General features: G+C 37.9%; 1 pseudogene; it reads right to left on the reverse strand.

The window, feature by feature from the left end:
- Positions 1-1868: 1868 nt before the first annotated feature.
- LOC114083701 (zinc finger protein 354A-like) overlaps positions 1869-18325 on the reverse strand; it is a 44722-nt pseudogene continuing 28265 nt past the window's right edge.

The raw sequence follows: 18325 nt of genomic DNA on the forward strand, positions 1-18325 counted from the left end.
ACTGAGCCGCATCTTCATCTCTTTTTAAAAATTTGAGACATGGTCTTGCTAAGTTGCTTAGAGCCTTGCTAAATTACTGAGGCTGGCTTTGAACTTGTGATCCTCCTGTCTCAGCCTCCAGAGTCACTGGGATTCCAGGCATGCCCCACACATTTGGCTGAATATTAATTTTAGGATAAAACACAAGTTCCTTACCATGGCAAATGAGGCCTTTTGTTATGTGGCCTCTGCCTTCTCCTCAGGATTTAATATCTTTTATTCTTCTGCTCACTAGCTCTACACGTTTCCTAATGTGCCATATTACTCACCTGTACTCTTGAACATGTAGTTTACTTATTTGAAATGCTTATCTCACTTTTGCAAGAGTTTTTATCATCCAAAATGGCTCAGGCCTCATTGCCTCTGCAAAGCTTTCTTTGATATCTCCAGGCCCCCTACAGCTCTTTTTTCATCCAGTGCAAAACTTTACAACATTCTTGCACTGCAACATATTGTCATAATTAAACTGTTTTGTCTGATAAAACAAGCAGTTATATACAGTGACACATTTCCCTATTTCTTTCATAGTCCCTCAACTCCCTTCTCTTCCCCTACTCCATGGCTTCTTAAAGGAAGGTCTGTGCCTTTTTTCTTAAAATTTGCAATGTGTAATACAGTACACATCTTGAAGCAGGGATAAAAAAAAATACTGGGTTGCGGGGTGTAGCTTAGTAGTATATAGTGCTTGCCTAGTATGCAGGAGGCCCTAGGTTTGATCACTAGCATTTGGAGGGAAAAACACCAAGTTTATAAAATAATTTACAAAATAATATGACAGTCTATTTGGGCTGCTATAACAAAATATCCAAGACTGGGTAACTTTGAACAATAGAAACTTCTCACAGTTGAGGCTGGGAAGTCCAGGATTAAGGTGCTAGTCGGTTGTCTGGTGAGGGTCATCTGGTTCAAAGATGGCATCCTCTGATTAAAGGGCAGAGCAAGTTACACCAGGGTTGTATTTTTTTGGTACCATTGATTGAACCCAGGGGTGCTTAACTACTGAGCTATGTACTCAACCCTTTAAAAAGAAAAACAAAACTTTATTTTGAGATAGGTCTTTCCAAAGTTGCTTAGGGCCTGGATAAGTTGCTGAAGCTGGCTTTGAATTGGTGATCCTCCTGCCTTCAGCCTCCCAAGCTGCTGAGATTACAAGTGTGGGCCACCTCACCAGGTCTGGGACTATCTTATTAGGGCATAAATTCCATTCACAAGGACTCCACTATCATGACTTAATCACTTCCCCAAAGGCCCTATTTCTTAATATAACCTCAGAGGTTAGAATTTCAACATTTTGAGAAAGAGCATTCACACCACAAAAACATTTTTCGAGCTTTTGAGTTGCTTAGAGCCTTGCTAAATTACTGAGGCTGGCTAAATTTTATTTTATTTTTTAATGAGAAAACCTCATAGTAGCTTTAAAATTGAAATAGTTGCCTATTTTGTATTTAATACCCCTAGGTGACAGCTCACAAGATATTAGTGGGTATATCTTCATAATAAATAATTTCAAAGCAATATTTTTTTTCTTAAAAGAAAAATTAGGTGGAAATTTTTAATTCACAGTAATTACTAAATCAGAGACCAGATTTTTCTTTCTCCTTTAATGAAAACTTTTTTAAATTTTTTTTTTAGTTATACATGGACACAATATCTTTATTTTGTTTATTTATTTTTACGTGGTGCTGAGGATCGAACCCACGGTCTCTCATGTGCAAGGCGAGCGCTCAACCACTGAGCCACAATCCCAGCCCCTGAAATCTTTTTTATTTTAAATGAAATTCATGTGCAAAGTTTGACATTAAGACAAGAAAAGGATAAATCCCAGAGACTGAGAGGTAGTTTACAGTTTATTTTAATCTTTTATTTTGGTCCTTTTCATTAAAAATGTATAATTTCTTTGATTCATTCACTCATATGCTACTAAAATGTTATAAAAAATATCATGTGTAGAGTTTGGTGTTTTTATGAGAAAACCAGAGAAATCCCTATCCACTTGATGTTTATGATGATCACATGTGATAGCTAGACTACACTGCTGTAGGAAAGAGGAAAATCAAACACCTTTTATTTTACAAATGCCCAAAGTTAGTGTCTCCACTTATGAATCCTCAAGTTATTTTAAAAAGCAACAGGTATGAATGCTTTCCTTTTAGCTATTACATAATCAAGATTTGTTCATGGGATTTGATAGCTAATGGGCACTAAATGATTTTGGGCTTTTTCAATATCCATTACATTTATTACATCACCCTTGAAGTATGTATTCTCTGATGAGCTTTGGTTTAAGGCTTTTACACATGCAAATCTACTTTCTAGGGTTCTTCTTCCATATGGATTTTATAGTGATTAGTAAGGGATGACCTATGGTTGAAACATTTCCCACATGTGTCACACTCATAGGGTTTCTCCCCTGTATGAATTCTCTGGTGTGCAATACGTGAGGAGCTTTGTCTAAATGTTTTCCCACAAGTATTACATTTAAAGGGTTTCTCTCCTGTATGAATCCTTCGATGTTGAATAAGGGCTGAACTTTGGCCAAATGACATCCCACATTCCCCACATTGATAAGGTTTCTCTCCAGTATGGATTTTCTGATGATTACTAAGGGATGAGTTACACCTGAATGTTTTCCCACACTCATTGCATTTGTAGGGTCTTTCTCCAGTGTGCATTCTCTGATGCTGAATGAGAGCTGAACTCTGCCTGAAGAGTTTCCCACACACTTTACATTTACATGGTTTCTCTCCGGTGTGAATCCTCTCATGAATGATAAGAGTTGAATGGGAAATTAAGGCCTTGCCACATTCATTACAATTATAAAACTTCTCACCAATATGAATTATTCGATGTCTATTGAGTCGTGAAATAGAAGTGAAGCCTTTTCCACATTCATTACATCGATAGGGCTTTTCGCCAGTGTGAATTCATTCGTGTTGAATAAGTGATGCACTCTGACTGAAGGCTCTCCCACATTCACCACATTTGAAAGTTTTCTCTCCAGTGTGAATTATCTGATGATAATGAAGGGATGAACTAGATTTAAAGGTGTTGCTACATTTCCTTACACAAATAGGACTTCTTTCTGGGATGAACTCTTTGACCAGGAAGGGATGTGTTGCAACCAGATGCTTTCCTACCTGGATTATATTTATAAGGGTTTTCTCCAGCATGGATTTTCTGATGTATAAAAAGCCCTGACCTTCAGCTGAAGGACTTACCACATTCCTTACATCTATAAGATTTCTTGACAGTGTGGGTTCTTAGATGCTTATACAGGGATGTACTGAGAGTGAAGGCTTTCCCACATTATTTACATATGTAAGGTTTCTCTCCGGTATGAGTTATTTGAGGTTGAATAAGAGCTGAACTTTGGCTAAAGGCTTTGAAACAGTCTTTACATTTAAATAATTTCTCTCCACTATGATTTTTCTCATGTTTATGAAGGGAAGAAGTATTAATAAAGGTTTTCTCACACATACTACATTGATAGCATTTACCTGCTGTCATTTTTGGCTGATTAGGTAAATTTGAATTATGTTTCAAAGTGTTCGACTTTTTTTCACATTTTGGTGGTGGTTTCTCTCTGGGAACTATCTGTTGCCTAACAACTACTGACTTTGGGTTGAAGTTCTGGCTAAATTCAACATTTTTATGGCTTCTTTCTACAGTTAGGGTTTTTTTGTGGGTGACTGAAACTATCTGAAAAATTTCCTTTTTAATCCTGTTTTTTCTCTAATTTGCCTTCATATATCAAGATTTTTCTGATTTCAAATCCAAGGGTCCAAGTCCATTCCTTCTGGATCTGTTCATTATCAATCTCTGAAATGAAGAGTCCTGTGTTTGAGTTGACTTTGTGGTCTTATGATAGTTCTTCCATGCTGGAGGGGGAAAAAAAGAAATTGAAGGTGACCCATGTAATATCACAGAATTTAGCTCTTTGGATTAAATGTGAATATCATAATATCACAGAATTCAGCTTGTTGAATTAAATGTGAAGAACCAATATATATTGATGCTATTAAAGAAGGTCCTGGTATCTTGCAAAAAAATATAAGAAGAGAAAAAATTGGAGAGTTAGGCAGTATAGAAAAAAAATCAATGGAGTAGAAGTACAAGGTATGAAAGAAATGAATAAAATGAACCCATTTAAAGAGAGTGAGACAGAAGATATCAAAAGGGGAACATGAGTTAGAAAGTACAGTCTAGGATCAGAATCCAAAGCGCATGAAGAACTCCTAAAGTATCATCTCAACATTCCTTTTCTTTGTGTAAGTATTCCTAATCTGGAAAGTTTTCTTTTGTTTTATGCCCAAATTCCTTTGTACCCTTCAGATTGAGTTCAAAAGCTAACTCTATGAGTCCTTGCTTGACTCTGAACTTTCATATTCTGTTCCCCTTATCCTAGCACTTACCAGAGTGTTTATACACATACATACCCACATATATATACATACATATACACACACAAATACATACACATACACTATATACATATTGTATGTATATACATACATATTGTATTATGTATCTTTCTATATTTCTCTCCTTATAGATCACTTTACTTTTCTAAGTGTTCTTCATAAGCAGATCAGCACATCCTATCTTCCTATAGATCCTCTTGATAGCAACCCAATTATACACAAAACTTGTTTTATTAATCTTTCTTAATTATTTACATATTCCTAGTTTCTAGAATGTTAGATATTTGTACATACTAATTTCATACATTATACATTCACATACACATATTTTAAGCCCCTTGTAGAAACTTCTTTTCAGGACAGCACATGGGTGGTCAGGGAGGTTTTAGGGCCAGTTCGCACAGCATTACTGAGTTAATTTACAGAGGGGCCACAAGGTAGGCATGAAGCCAAGAGTTGTGAGCTGGAAAGGCAGCTCGTGCATCAAGCCAGAAAAGCTATGCAGGGAGGGCTGAAAAGAGTCCAAGATCAACAGTAGGCAAGAATATAAAAATGTAAAGCAGGGATAACATGAAAAATGGCAAAGACCTGAATTTAATAAATATTTCAATTAGATAAGAATACAATTCATTAAATATTAAATTTTGTGAGAAGAATGGTTGTACTTGTAGTTTGTCATTTTTCCCTAAGCTAGACATTATTGTTTGAAGGGATTATTGATGCTTTTTCTCATTTTTGGAAGTGGGGGTACCAGGGATTGAACTCAGGAGCACTTGAACACTGAGCCCCAGCCCTAGCCCTATTTTTTGTATTTATTTAGAGAAAGGGTCTCACTGAGTTGCTCAGCACCTTGCTTTTGCTGAGGCTGCGTTTGAACTTGTGATCCTCCTGCCTCAGCCTCCCAAGCCACTGGGATTACAGGCATGTGCTACCACACCTGGCTGATTCTTGCTCCTTACTGTGTTTGAGATTCCTATTTGACATTTTCTTTCTCATCTTTCTTACATTCACACATTTTTTCTGCTTAGTGAACATTATATATTTTGCTTTTCTCTTTCTTAGTTTTCTTCATGAATAACTCTTCTTCTCTTCCCGCTTTAAAAATAGTATTCCTAAAGGTATTGAATTCTTCTCATATAGCACATCCCCCTTGACTGGTTTTATATTTACCCACACCCATACTTTTGGTGCTTATTATAAGGGAAAGAGAATTTTTAAATTCTCTGCTTAATATCTTCCTAGTTCCTATCGACCTAAGATATACTAAATTAAACAATCAGATTTTAATTCCTTATCTGGGCCTAAAGTATTGGAACACTTTCCCCTGTGTTTATTGGCATTGTTTATAGGTTTGTACATGTGCTGGGAAGAAAGCAGTAAGATTTTGCACTCTGGATTCTAGCTCATAAGGTAACAACAAAAACTGCCTTATGACTTAGTAGGCACTGAAGGGAGACAATGAAATAGTCAGTTATATAGATTATACTGGAGAGCTGGGAAAAGGTCAGAGCTGAAGATATGCATACAGATTTTATTTAAAGACAAAGAATGGAGAGAAATTACTTGATTACTACAACATTTAGAAGTTAAGAAAAAAAATCAGGACAGTATGATGTTCCAGAAGCCAAAGAGAATAAAAAGTACTCCAGGAAAAAGTGAATAATCAATTGCGGCAAATACCTTGAGGACTAAAAACCCTGACTACGGGGAAGATGGAGGCAGTGTAGAGCTTAGTACAGTCTTTTAGTGAAATAGTTAGGAACAAGGTCCTACTGGAGTATACAGAGGAAACAATGGCAAGTGAGAAAGCAAAAACATCAAATGGAAAATGTTTTTGAAAGTTTGGTTTAGAGGAGAATAAGGAAAATGAGACATGGACATTTTTATTTGTAATGAAAGTAATTATTGCTACAAGGGTCCATATCAATTGTGGTAAACTCATCCTAGCACTAAAGTGCCAATGCCTTAGTCTCATATTTTCCACTGAAACAGATATGAGTCTTCGTTGAGGACATCCTAACTTCCTCATGATCTGCTCAGAATTTGCTACAGGTCTACAAGTATATCTCCTAAGGTGCAGTTCAACTTCTGTTCCAAGATCAAGCACAGGCCTGAGCTACCTCATGAATAAGGTTAAAACTTAGGCCAAAAGTTTTGAGCTCAGAATGACCTTGCTAATGACCACCGCCATGATGAGTTCCTGTCACTAGTCTAGATTATCCTCCCAGGGCTCTTCCTATACTGAGAGTGTCTCTTCAATGTTCTCTCCATCCCCACACCTCCTATGTGAAGGACAACCCTGAATTTTCTCTTTCTAGCCTGCCACTGGCACGGAACTGTTTCTTAACTGTAGTTAAACATGTTAATAGTTTTGAGAAAGTTCAGGTAAATTTCAGATAGCCACAGGATATTTTTGCTTAGTATATACTCCCTTTCCTCAGGGTATGGGCATCTTTCTGCCTTGCTGCCACCCGAAGCACACTTCTGTCTGTAAGTCCTTAATAAATTGCACTTGGTGCAATCCTGTGTCAGTCTGGCTTGTTCTTTCATCTTTCAGCACCTTCTATCTTCGCAGCTGGTTCTTGAACATTGGGTTTTACCAACAATTCCTTTTCAAAGCTTTTTTTCCTATGTTTCCCAGTTCAAAACGACATCATAACCATTTCAATGACTTTTTCTATAAATGTTTGGTTTCATCTTGAAATCTTCTTTCCCCTGCATTTCAAGTCTAGGCAGTCACCAAGTTCTCTTAAATCCCATTAGGTGAAAGGCCTCCAACAGCCATTACTGATCCACCCAAGATCAGAATTTCCTTACTCTACAGTGACTATTGCTACTGACCTTCAATTTGTTCCTTTGACCCCAGTATCTCACCTTTCTAGTATTATTTCCCACTGGATTTACCTTCTTATACAGAAAGCTCATCTTGCTATTTCAAAAAGTATTCATTGCTCCTTACTTTATTTATTTATCAAATAGTTAAAAGGTACCTAGTGTATGTTAGGCTATAAGGTAGGTACTGGTAATCTACAGTATACTACAGATCCTGTAGTGAAAAGAAACAGTTAATTTCTTCGAGGAGTTTATAGTTTGGCATAGAAATAAAGAAATGAATAGACAATTACAACACAATGTGATCATTTCTACAACAAACACGCAAGGTAGAAATGGATGCAAACATGAGCTTAGACCACCATCAAAACTGTCCTTAGATGGTGGTGGGTGCAGGTAGGCAAGGGATGCAGATACTGTTTAGAGTTTTCTGATATCTAAGATGAGACTTTAAAGGACCAGTGATAGGATAGATGGGGGTGAAGTTATCATTAGTCTTTGAACCTAAGTCAACCTTCCAGATTTATTTCCTGAAGTGTCCTTCCCCACCTTATTCTTCAGCCAGATTCATAAAATGATCCAAGTCATTTCTATAAAAATGTTGCTTGTATTTGCAGTCTCACAAAGTTTCTAAGTTAGAGAATGAAGGAGCTGTATGCAGGGAATTATATATATCACCATGATAGAGGGTAGGATGGCACATTTGTAAACATCCTCCAGATGTTTATGTTTCTGGAAAAGAGAAACATTCTAGAAATTGTATGGTTGGTACCTAATTTAAAAATAAATTAATTGTGGAAAATTTGCAGCAATATAAAAGAGCAAAATGTACAATGAAACTTCAAGCAAGTTTCAACCACCACTAATACTGTTCCATCTATATATTATAATGGGTTGATTTGTCACATCCCCTAAATATGTTACAGTCCTAATTTCTAGTACTTGAGAAGGTAACCTTGTTTGGAAATAGGGTCTCTGCAGGTTTGATCAAATTAAGATGAGGACATTATGGTGGTCCTGAATGCAATATGACTAGAGTCCTTGGAAAATTGCAAAATCTGGCCATTTTCCAGAAATACATGGCAGAAAAATGAGGATGCAACGTGAAGGTAGAGGAGTTAGTTAGGACTGATGCAGCCAGGAGCCAAGGATTACCAAGGACTGCTGGCAACACTATGATCTAGGAAGAGGCAAGGAGGGAAAAACCCAGTTTCAGAAGGAGTAGGGTTCTGCCAGTACCTTGACTTTGGGCCTCCAGAACCGTGAGACAATACATTTCTGTTGTTTTAAGCCACTTGGTCTGTGGTAATTTATACAGCCATAGCAAAATAATATAAACCCTTACTCTCTTCCAATAAATTATGCTACAGGAGATCTCAGACATCAATTGTTTCATGCATAAGTGTGTCAAAGTTACTCTTATCGCTGTCACTGAAATGCACACTATTGATTGTAATTATTTTTATACTTAGGATATAAACTACAAATAATGAAATTGCTGTGATGTAAAGGAATTTGAAATAATTATCTATGTTGCTAAACTAACCAACCTGAAACACAATTAGGATCATTTGTTTCATTTTGCTCTCAACATCTGGGGGATCCTTTTTCATTTTTAAATTTTACTTTATAATTTTTTGAAATGTCTTTGTATTTCCAAAGTGAAATTAAGAAAAGATATCTTTAAAAAATTCTAGATTCTATTCCTGCTCCCTTCATCCTCTTACTTCCTTTACCTTATAAAACCATTTTTATTGATCTGCTTTTACCCTTTTTTTACTGTTTCTATCTTTTTTAAAAAAAGTTATAAGTACATACATAATACACCTACTTTTTTTTTTGGTACTTCCTCAGCCCCTTCTTAGATGACAGTGGAATTTACAAAGATCATCTTTATTTCCTTTATACAGCTGCAGAGAATTTCACTATGTGTACACACCAAAGTTTATTCAACTAGATTACTCTGATGAACCTTTGGGCTAACTCTAATTTTAATACATCAAAACTTTACATTGGTACTTGATAAAGGTATAGCTTTAAATAATTTCCCACATTGCTAATAACATTTATAAAATCCTAATCTCAAGTGGGCCTGCCTGCTATCATTACCCAAAACTGCATGTAATCAAGTCCAGATGTTTTCCCAGTGGAGAAGAGAGCTGGCATAGAGCCAGCCCAGAGTGAGGAAGCTCTCTGTGTAGTGAACCAGAAAGAGTTTTAATATGCACCAAGTGAAAGGGGCAGAATAAGGTGTATTACATAGTATTTTTATCTAAATATATTCCTATATGTAGTGTATTCTACATTCATCCATTGCTTCTTCTCACTCACCCTTCATCATATCCACTCTGGCTTTCTGCTCTTACCACCTAATGCCACTAAGACAAGACACTTTCTTCGATTTTCTCCTAACTTACCTCCAGCAACACCTGACAACAATCCCTTGCTTTCCTTGGGACACTCTCTTCCTAAGCTTCAGTGACCTCATTACTTGCTCTTTTAATTCATAGAGTTCCTTAGGGTTTAGTTCCTGGTGACCAACTTTTCTCTCTTTATTTTTTTTCCACTAGCTAGCTTCAATTACAAACTTATACTCTAGGCAAGAATACTCTATTTGCCACACACACTTCCAGATTATCTACTCAAAACAGCAACTCAGATGCTTTAATGACACCTCAAAGTTAATATGCCTAGAACCAGATTCATGATCACTTCGTCCAACCTGTTTAATCCCTGGATTCTGTAAATGGCACTATTCTCAATCAAATCCTCAAGAAGCAGCTTCTTGTTCCCATCATCTCATCAACTACCAAGACTTTTTTATTTGACCATATAATATATTCCAAATCCATCCACTTCTTATTTCTACTGCTACCATTCTATTATGCATCTTGCTTTTGATGGTACCAAACTCTCTCCAATTTACTCCTTCAGTACATCTATACTTGACCTCCCTATGGATTCATTCTTCTCTACCTGACTGCCTGAAATGTTTCTGCCCCTACCACCTAACATCAATAAGACTTCAATGTGGCTCAATATTCAATCCTAGCCTTTTTCTTCCTCTTACTGTAACCTAAGCTTTCTCCCTAGTCTATCTTAACCTCACTCATTGTTTTAATTATCCTATATGGATGAGGTTCTTGCAAATTTACATTTCATACTCAGTCCTGACATCTCCAGTCGGATAACTGGGCCAACTAAAGACAACTGAATTTAATTAATTCCAAACCAAATTCATACTATCTCCCATACTTGATCTCCTTCCAGTGAATAGTATTTTGTTCTTTCCAGAATGAGCCACCAACTAAGCAAGTATCCCTAACAATTCCATCTCCTTTATTTTCCTTATCAAATCAATCTCTCAGTCCTGTTTTTACTTTCCAGATATCTTTGGAATTGGTTTGCTTCTTTCTATGTCCATCAGAACTAACCTAGTCTTAGTCATTTCTGCATTTACTATAAAGCTGAAAGTCCACTCTGGCCAGCCACTATTTTAGAAAATAGGGAAGTGGGAATGGATGAAAGAGGCAATTCTGCATAAGGGAGCTAAAAATGCAAAGAAAGAGACAGATTGTAAATAAATATGTACTATTATGCAGTGATAAGCATGCTGAGGGGAAGAAACCTGTGGGACATGAGGAAATGAGTCATGTATGCATGAGGTCATCAGGAAAAAGAATGGGTATCAGACAGGAAAAGTAAGTGCAAAATCCCAGAGGTGAGAGCCAGGGTGATTAGAGTTCTTGCATAAAGGGAAGAGAAGAAGTAGATGAAGGTCAAGAGGCTAGACCATTATAGGTCTCTAAAGGCCACAATAAAGATTCTTGATTGGACTCCATGGGATGGAAGCCTCTAAAGGTTTTGAGCATGCAGAAAAATGACATAATTTACTTTTTAAAAAGATCCCTGTGATAGCTACAAAGGAAAGATAAGTTGATGGCAGCAGGGGGAGGTACAGGGCCCATGTATGGGTCTTTGTTGGAGGGCAGGGGGACAGCAACAGCACTAATTCATACATATTAAACAGGGCTGCAGAGCACTGTGACTCCACTGAAACTGTATAAGAAGTTGCTTTTTAAAACCATTGCATACCACTTTGGTAGGGCTGCTGCTAATCTGTTTAGCAGCTTGTGCAAATCAGGAAAAGACGCTTTTCCTTCAGGCAGATGCTGCCCAGGCAAACCTCACTAGAGCATAGCAGGTAACACTTGAGGTGACCACCCTGTATTTCAGTCCATCTTAGATGCTTCTTGCTTTTCGAGGACAAAAGAAGAGGAAACAATGGGAAGAAAATATTATCTTTCACTGCATGGAATCTAATATTTTTACATTTGGGTAGGAACCAAAGTTATGAGCTTTACAAACAAGTTTAACTCCATTATTCTTAGTACAACTATTCTAGAAAAGCACAACCTCAAAAGATTATGCTTTTGGTTCATATTCTAAGCAAGAGACCCAAATCAGAGATGCAGACCCTTTGAGCCATATCCTCCTGTCTTTTAACTTAAACTTAGAAAGCCAGGGATGACACAGTTGTTTTCTCATAAGTTTTTGTTGTTTTTTTTTTTTTTGGGGGGGGGGTGTTCCTATTTATTAACAGTTCTGAATTGAAAAGTAACTTTGTAAAAGTGCATTCTGAGGCTACTGGAAGTTCTAGAGAATCCTGGTCTCAGAGCATGAGCTTTTCTGTAACTGGTTTTTCAAGGGTTAGGATTTTGGTTCTGGCTGAAAGTGAATTATAACAGTAGGTACTTCTAAGAACATCCAGGTCCTTCAACTGTGCTCTTGGGGAGTGAGCTCCTTTTGGGAAGGGCTGTTCAGAGGACTCTGATCTTTCAAACCAGAGTCAGGTCTCATATAATAGCCAGACTGATGCCTCCTAACTCTAAAGTTTCCCGGCTCTCTTTTTATGTTGGGGTGGTTTCTGGCAATTTCCAAAGAATTAATTTCTCCAAAATGAGGGTTAAAAGATAGACAACTGGGGTTTTCATCTCAAAAATTGTCACCTTAACTGAGAAGAGAACTCCCCCAGCATAGGCACTGTTGTACCAAGGCAGTCTGTCCCATGCTCTTCCCTAGGCTGGGACATGGGAGGCTGTCTCTGACATAGCCTCCTATGTGTCTCCTCTCTATGTTCTCAGGCTCCCTAAGTCAGTTGGAAGCTGCTCTGTGGAGGGTGAACCTGTGCAGCTCCAGGAAACTCACAACTCTTCAGCCCTTCCCAGGCTCTCCAATTCTCAGACCAAATCCTGTTACAGGGCCGGGGCTCAGCAGGATCTGTTTCCACTGCTGTCTTCTGCAGTTTCTTCTACTTTTCTTGCTTGAACTGACCTTTCTCCAGACCTTCCCTGACACCACTTCCTATGCCTCCACAAGCTCAAATCCCCAGCCTTTCTTGGATGACAGCCACCTCTTCTGTTTCTCTCCTCTGATAATTTAACCTCAGATTTGGTCACAAAGTCCTTTCTCGCTTAACCATCTCTCAAATGTTTGTTTCCTAGGATTCTGTTTTCTGTTCTGTTCCTTTACCTGGTCAACTCAAGGTGGTAATTACCCCTTTGAACTGAGGGTTCCTGCCCTCTACTTGGAGCGCCAACCAGTCTGTCTCCCTTACATAACTGCCCATCTGTAACCTCTACCCATGTATGTTACATCTTAAATAAAAACCATTCCACACTGAATTCCTCAGACTCCCTTATCAAGCTGACTCCTCCTCCACTCCCTGATCCTCACAGCAGGTGCCTCTAGTCCAGGCCCACTGGCTTCCTGCCTGGATTCCCATGAATTCTGTGAGGCTTCCAACCTCTAGTTTTGCCTCACTTCAATAATGCCTCCTAAGTGACCATTCTTATTAACTTCCAGTCAAGATACCTTCGAGAACATATTCTCTTTGTGAAAATTAAAACATTACATGGAAACAAAGTCCCCTTTTATTAGATTCATTCCAAGAGTAACTGCTGTTACCAGTTTAGGTGTGTCCTTGTAATTTTTGTGTGTTTTCTGAACCTTCCTCTCAGTGCTTATTTGCATATTTCACAAACACTTAATATTCTTTAAATATAAATATTAACATATGGTGATATTTTATAACTTGATGTGCCTTGCAGCTCCATCCACATTAGGGTGTTCTTTCTTTCTAAACTGTGACAACGTTTGCCAGAGTAGGGACACATCATTTTTTCTTTAGCCATTCCTTTATTAAGGAACATTTGTTTCTGATTCAGACCAATTTTTCTAAAATATCAGGGATAAAAAAATTCTTCTGCTTAAATTCCTCAAATATTTCTGGTCATCCATGGAACAGTTCAAATCTCTTAGAACTGTACCAAAGCACTTACAGTGTGGCCCTTAGACAGCCTCCCATCTCATTGTCTTCCTTATCTCTTTCATACCTGCAGCTTCAGCTAGAATGAATTATTTATATTCCCTTAAATTACACTGCTTGTTGAATGAATACATAAAATGCAGCCCTTTTCAGAAATAACAGGAAAGAATAAAAAGAGCTCTAGAGAGATTCATTTTGTGAAGTGATTATGCACAAAAAAGCAGAAGCAGGTGTCTAGGAACCTGGGCTTTCCCTTCCTCATCAACTTCTTGAGGCCTGAGAACCCTAAAGGAAGTTTCCCAACTAACACACTCCAAGCTGCACCTTCTTCTGAACCAGACTGACACCTGCAGCAATTCCTCTCTGTGCTTATTTGCATATTTCACAAACACATAATATTCTTTAAACATAAATAGTGCCACCCACTCACCAAGAGAGGTGCTTCCAGAATTTTCTTTCTCTACCTTCTAGGGATCTTCTCCCTCCTGTAACAGGGAGATCACCTTTGGTTTGATAAATGGGAGTCCTCCTAATAGAAAATAATTAAAATTTAAAAAACATAGAAGGAAGGTGATGGTTACCAAGACCACCTCCTCCATTCCTATACACAGGGTAATTCCATGCCTGTAAGGAGAACATGTTCTCAATATTTATTTACAAAGATATGATTTGTATAATCATAAGGCAAACCTCAACTTTTTTGATGGCCAACAGCTTTTATTCAGGGAAGCAGGTGCTGAAGTCTAATTTCTGAACTGTGTCCAGAGGGGATTTCCTTACCCAGTGAGGCCAGGTTACTATAGTTCTCCAGCATCACCTCCCGATACAAGTTTCTCTGGGAAGGATCCAGCTTTTTCCACTCATCCCGAGTAAAGAGCACAGCCACATCCTTGAACGTCAGATACCTGTAAGAACAAGCTACTCCAGCTCACCCAGGACCAGCCCTCACATTCATGTAGATGGAGGAAATGGAGGAGGACAGGCTATCATGAAATCCTGTTGATACTATTTAAGGTTCTCAAGATGCCAGGTCTTTCAATTAATGAATATTCATCCAGTGATAAAAACCCACCCAACAGAAAGAATTATGAATGTAGCTGCTATATCTTGGGATCTTGAGCGACCCCCAAAGGCCCAGGTGTTAAAGGCTTGGTTCCCAGCCCAAGATGCTATTGGGAGATGGTGGAAACTTTAAGAGCTGTGGCCTAGTGAAAGGAAGTTAAGCCAATAGGGTGAGCTCTTGTAGGGGATTTGGGACCTTGGCCCCTTCTTGTCTCTCTATGTTCCAGCAGACATGATGTGAGCAGCTTCCTCTGCTATGCACTTCTGGTCATGAAGTAATGTTCTACCACAGGCCCAAAATGACAGGCTTAAGTAACCATGGGCTGAACCTCTGAAACCATGAGCCTAAATAAACATTTCCTCCTTACAAGCTTATTACCTTGGTATTTTGTAATATCAATGGAAAGCTGACTAACACACTGGCCTTGTGTTAACCACTACAAAAGATGCGTAAAGGGATTAAGGCCATTAGTGGGAGTGTTAATTAGAACGATCTGACAGATTTGATAATACGTATTACAAAGCCTGGGAATGTTTATATTCTTAACTTACCAATGATTGTATTTGTACTATAATGAACAGTACACAAAATTGCACATACAAGAAAACTTATCATGGTGTTTACAGTAGCAAAAAATGGAAAAAACCTAAATATTCATTGATGAAGACTAATGGTTGCTGGTCCCCACCGACACACTCCCATCCTGGACCAGAGGGAATCGTCACATTTCCCGCCTTTGATTCTTTTTTTTATTATTTTTTTTAAATTTTTTATTGTTGGTTGTTCAAAACATTTTACATAGTTCTTGATATATCATATTTCACACTTTGATTCAAGTGGGTTATAAACTCCCATTTTTACCCCGTATACAAATTGCAGAATCACATCAGTTACACACCCATTGATTTACATATTGCCATACTAGGGTCTGTTGTATTCTGCTGCCTTTCCTATCCTCTACTATCCCCCCTCCCCTCCCCTCCCCTCTTCTCTCTCTACCCCCTCTACTGTAATTCACTTCTCCCCCTTGTATTTTTTTCTCTTTCCCATCACTTCCTCTTATATGTAATTTTGTATAACCCTGAGGGTCTCCTTCCATTTCCATGCAATTTCCCTTCCCTCTCCCTTTCCCTCCCACCTCTCATCCCTGTTTAATGTTAATCTTCTTCGCATGCTCTTCATCCCTACTCTGTTCTTAGTTACTCTCCTTATATCAAAGAAGACATTTGGCATTTGTTTTTTAGGGATTGGCTAGCTTCACTTAGCATAATCTGCTCTAGTGCCATCCATTTTCCTGCAAATTCCATGATTTTGTCATTTTTTAGTGCTATGTAGTACTCCATTGTGTATAAATGCCACATTTTTTTTATCCATTCATCTATTGAAGGGCATCTGGGTTGGTTCCACAGTCTAGCTATTGTGAATTGTGCTGCTATGAACATCGATGTGGCAGTATCCCTGTAGTACGCTCTTTTAAGGTCTTCAGGGAATAGTCCGAGAAGGGCAATAGCTGGGTCAAATGGTTGTTCCATTCCCAGCTTTCCCAGGAATCTCCATACTGCTTTCCAAATTGGCCACACCAATTTGCAGTCCCACCAGCAATGTATAAGAGTACCTTTTCCCCACATCCTCGCCAGCACTTGTTGTTGTTTGACTTCATAATGGCTGCCAATCTTACTGGAGTGAGATGATATCCTAGGGTGGTTTTGATTTGCATTTCTCTGACTGCTAGAGATGGTGAGCATTTTTTCATGTACTTGATGATTGATTGTATGTCCTCCTCTGAGAAGTGTCTGTTCAGGTCCTTGGCCCATTTGTTGATTGGGTTATTTGTTATCTTATTGTCTAATTTTTTGAATTCTTTGTATACTCTGGATATTAGGGCTCTATCTGAAGTGTGAGGAGTGAAAATTTGTTCCCATGATGTAGGCTCCCTATTTACCTCTCTTATTGTTTCTCTTGCTGAGAAAAAACTTTTTAGTTTAAGTAAGTCCCATTTGTTGAGGTGGGAGGGAAAGGGAGAGAAAAGGGAAACTGCATAGAAATGGAGGGAGACCCTCAATGCTATACAAAATTACATATAAGAGGTTGTGAGGGGAATGGGAAAATAAACAAGGAAAGAAATGAATTACAGTAGATGGGGTAGAGAGAGAAGATGGGAGGGGAAGGGAGGGGGGATAGTAGAGGATAGGAAAGGTAGCAGAATACAACAGTTACTAATAGGGCATTATGTAAAATTGTGAATGTGTAACCGATGTGATTCTGCAATCTGTATTTGGGGTAAAAATGGGAGTTCATAACCCACTTGAATCTAATGTATGAAATATGATATGTCAAGAGCTTTGTAATGTTTTGAACAACCATTAAAAAAAAAGAAATAAAAAGAAAAAAGAAAAAAAAGAATGTCAGTTCTGTTAAAATTAAATAGTCTGATTTTATACTGTTCTCTGAAAATATTAGAATGACTTTTTAGATTATTTGAAGAATGTCATTAATGTGTAATGGCAAAAATGTAAAGCATACAGTATGAATAAATCCGAAGGGGCTTATACAAAGAAGGGGACATATTTTAGACAGTGTTGGATTTGCTAAATTTAAAGCACTTTATGGAATTATTTTACTCAATATGCTACCTCAAGCATGTGGCAATGTAATTCTTTTATCTTTGTTTTTTATTGGATCTTTTAATTTAAACATAAGGATTCATTTTGATCAAATTCTAAAGCTTCATTTTTTTCTTTTAAATTCAGTCCCCAGTAGATACCCTTTTTTTCACCCCCCCTTGCTTTGTTTCCTTTCATCTACCAGACTGGTAGACCAATGGTACAGAATAGAGGACATATAGACTAGCCCACAAAATTACAATTGTCTTAAATTAGTCAAAGGTGCCAAAAACATGCACTGGAGAAAAGATAGCGTCTTCAACAAATCCCTGTTCATTTGCTGTATCATTTATACTAAATTTGGGGGCTTCTGACCCCCTTTTCATACTTATGAACTACCACTGGATTTCTCAGTGACATTATTTATCCTAGGGTCAGAACCATCTGGTCTGGTGGTCTCCATCCTGATCTTCTGGCCTTTCCCTCTTATCAGGCGAGGACAGCCTACCAGAGGCTTCACTCTCTTTTATCAGGGTGAGGGGAAGTAACTTGTTTGAGGCCATTCTGGAGGGATCTGTGGATGTGCCTGGTGAAACTGCAGGTCTTTTAAAATGAAGTTAAAATGGAGTTGCTTAGGCTCAGGCCAAAGGCCATCCTGACGATTAGTCCCACCACATTCTATAATTGTTAATGGTATACTTAAAACTGTTGCTATCCTTGTTATTAGGACTCTATGGCCTTATGTTTATTTCTAGGCTGTTTGGCATCATTATGTGCATATGAGAGATGATATGTAAAAACAGTAAGAAAAATATTTTCTTAAAAAATCTTACCTTTGAGCCAACTGAAGAAGAAAAATTACTGTGATAGTTCTTTATATTGATTTCCTCCGCAGGAGTGGTTCCAATCACAGTTTTATTTTTAATATCAACATCACAGTTTTCAGGTAAGGTTTTAAGTTTGGATTCCTCAGTTTCATTTGTTTCTTCTACAAAAACAAAAGCAAAATAGAGAGTACAGAAAAAGTTCCATAATTTTA

The sequence above is a fragment of the Marmota flaviventris genome, chromosome 5, assembly GCF_047511675.1.
Source record: "Marmota flaviventris isolate mMarFla1 chromosome 5, mMarFla1.hap1, whole genome shotgun sequence".
Classification (NCBI taxonomy): domain Eukaryota; kingdom Metazoa; phylum Chordata; class Mammalia; order Rodentia; family Sciuridae; genus Marmota; species Marmota flaviventris.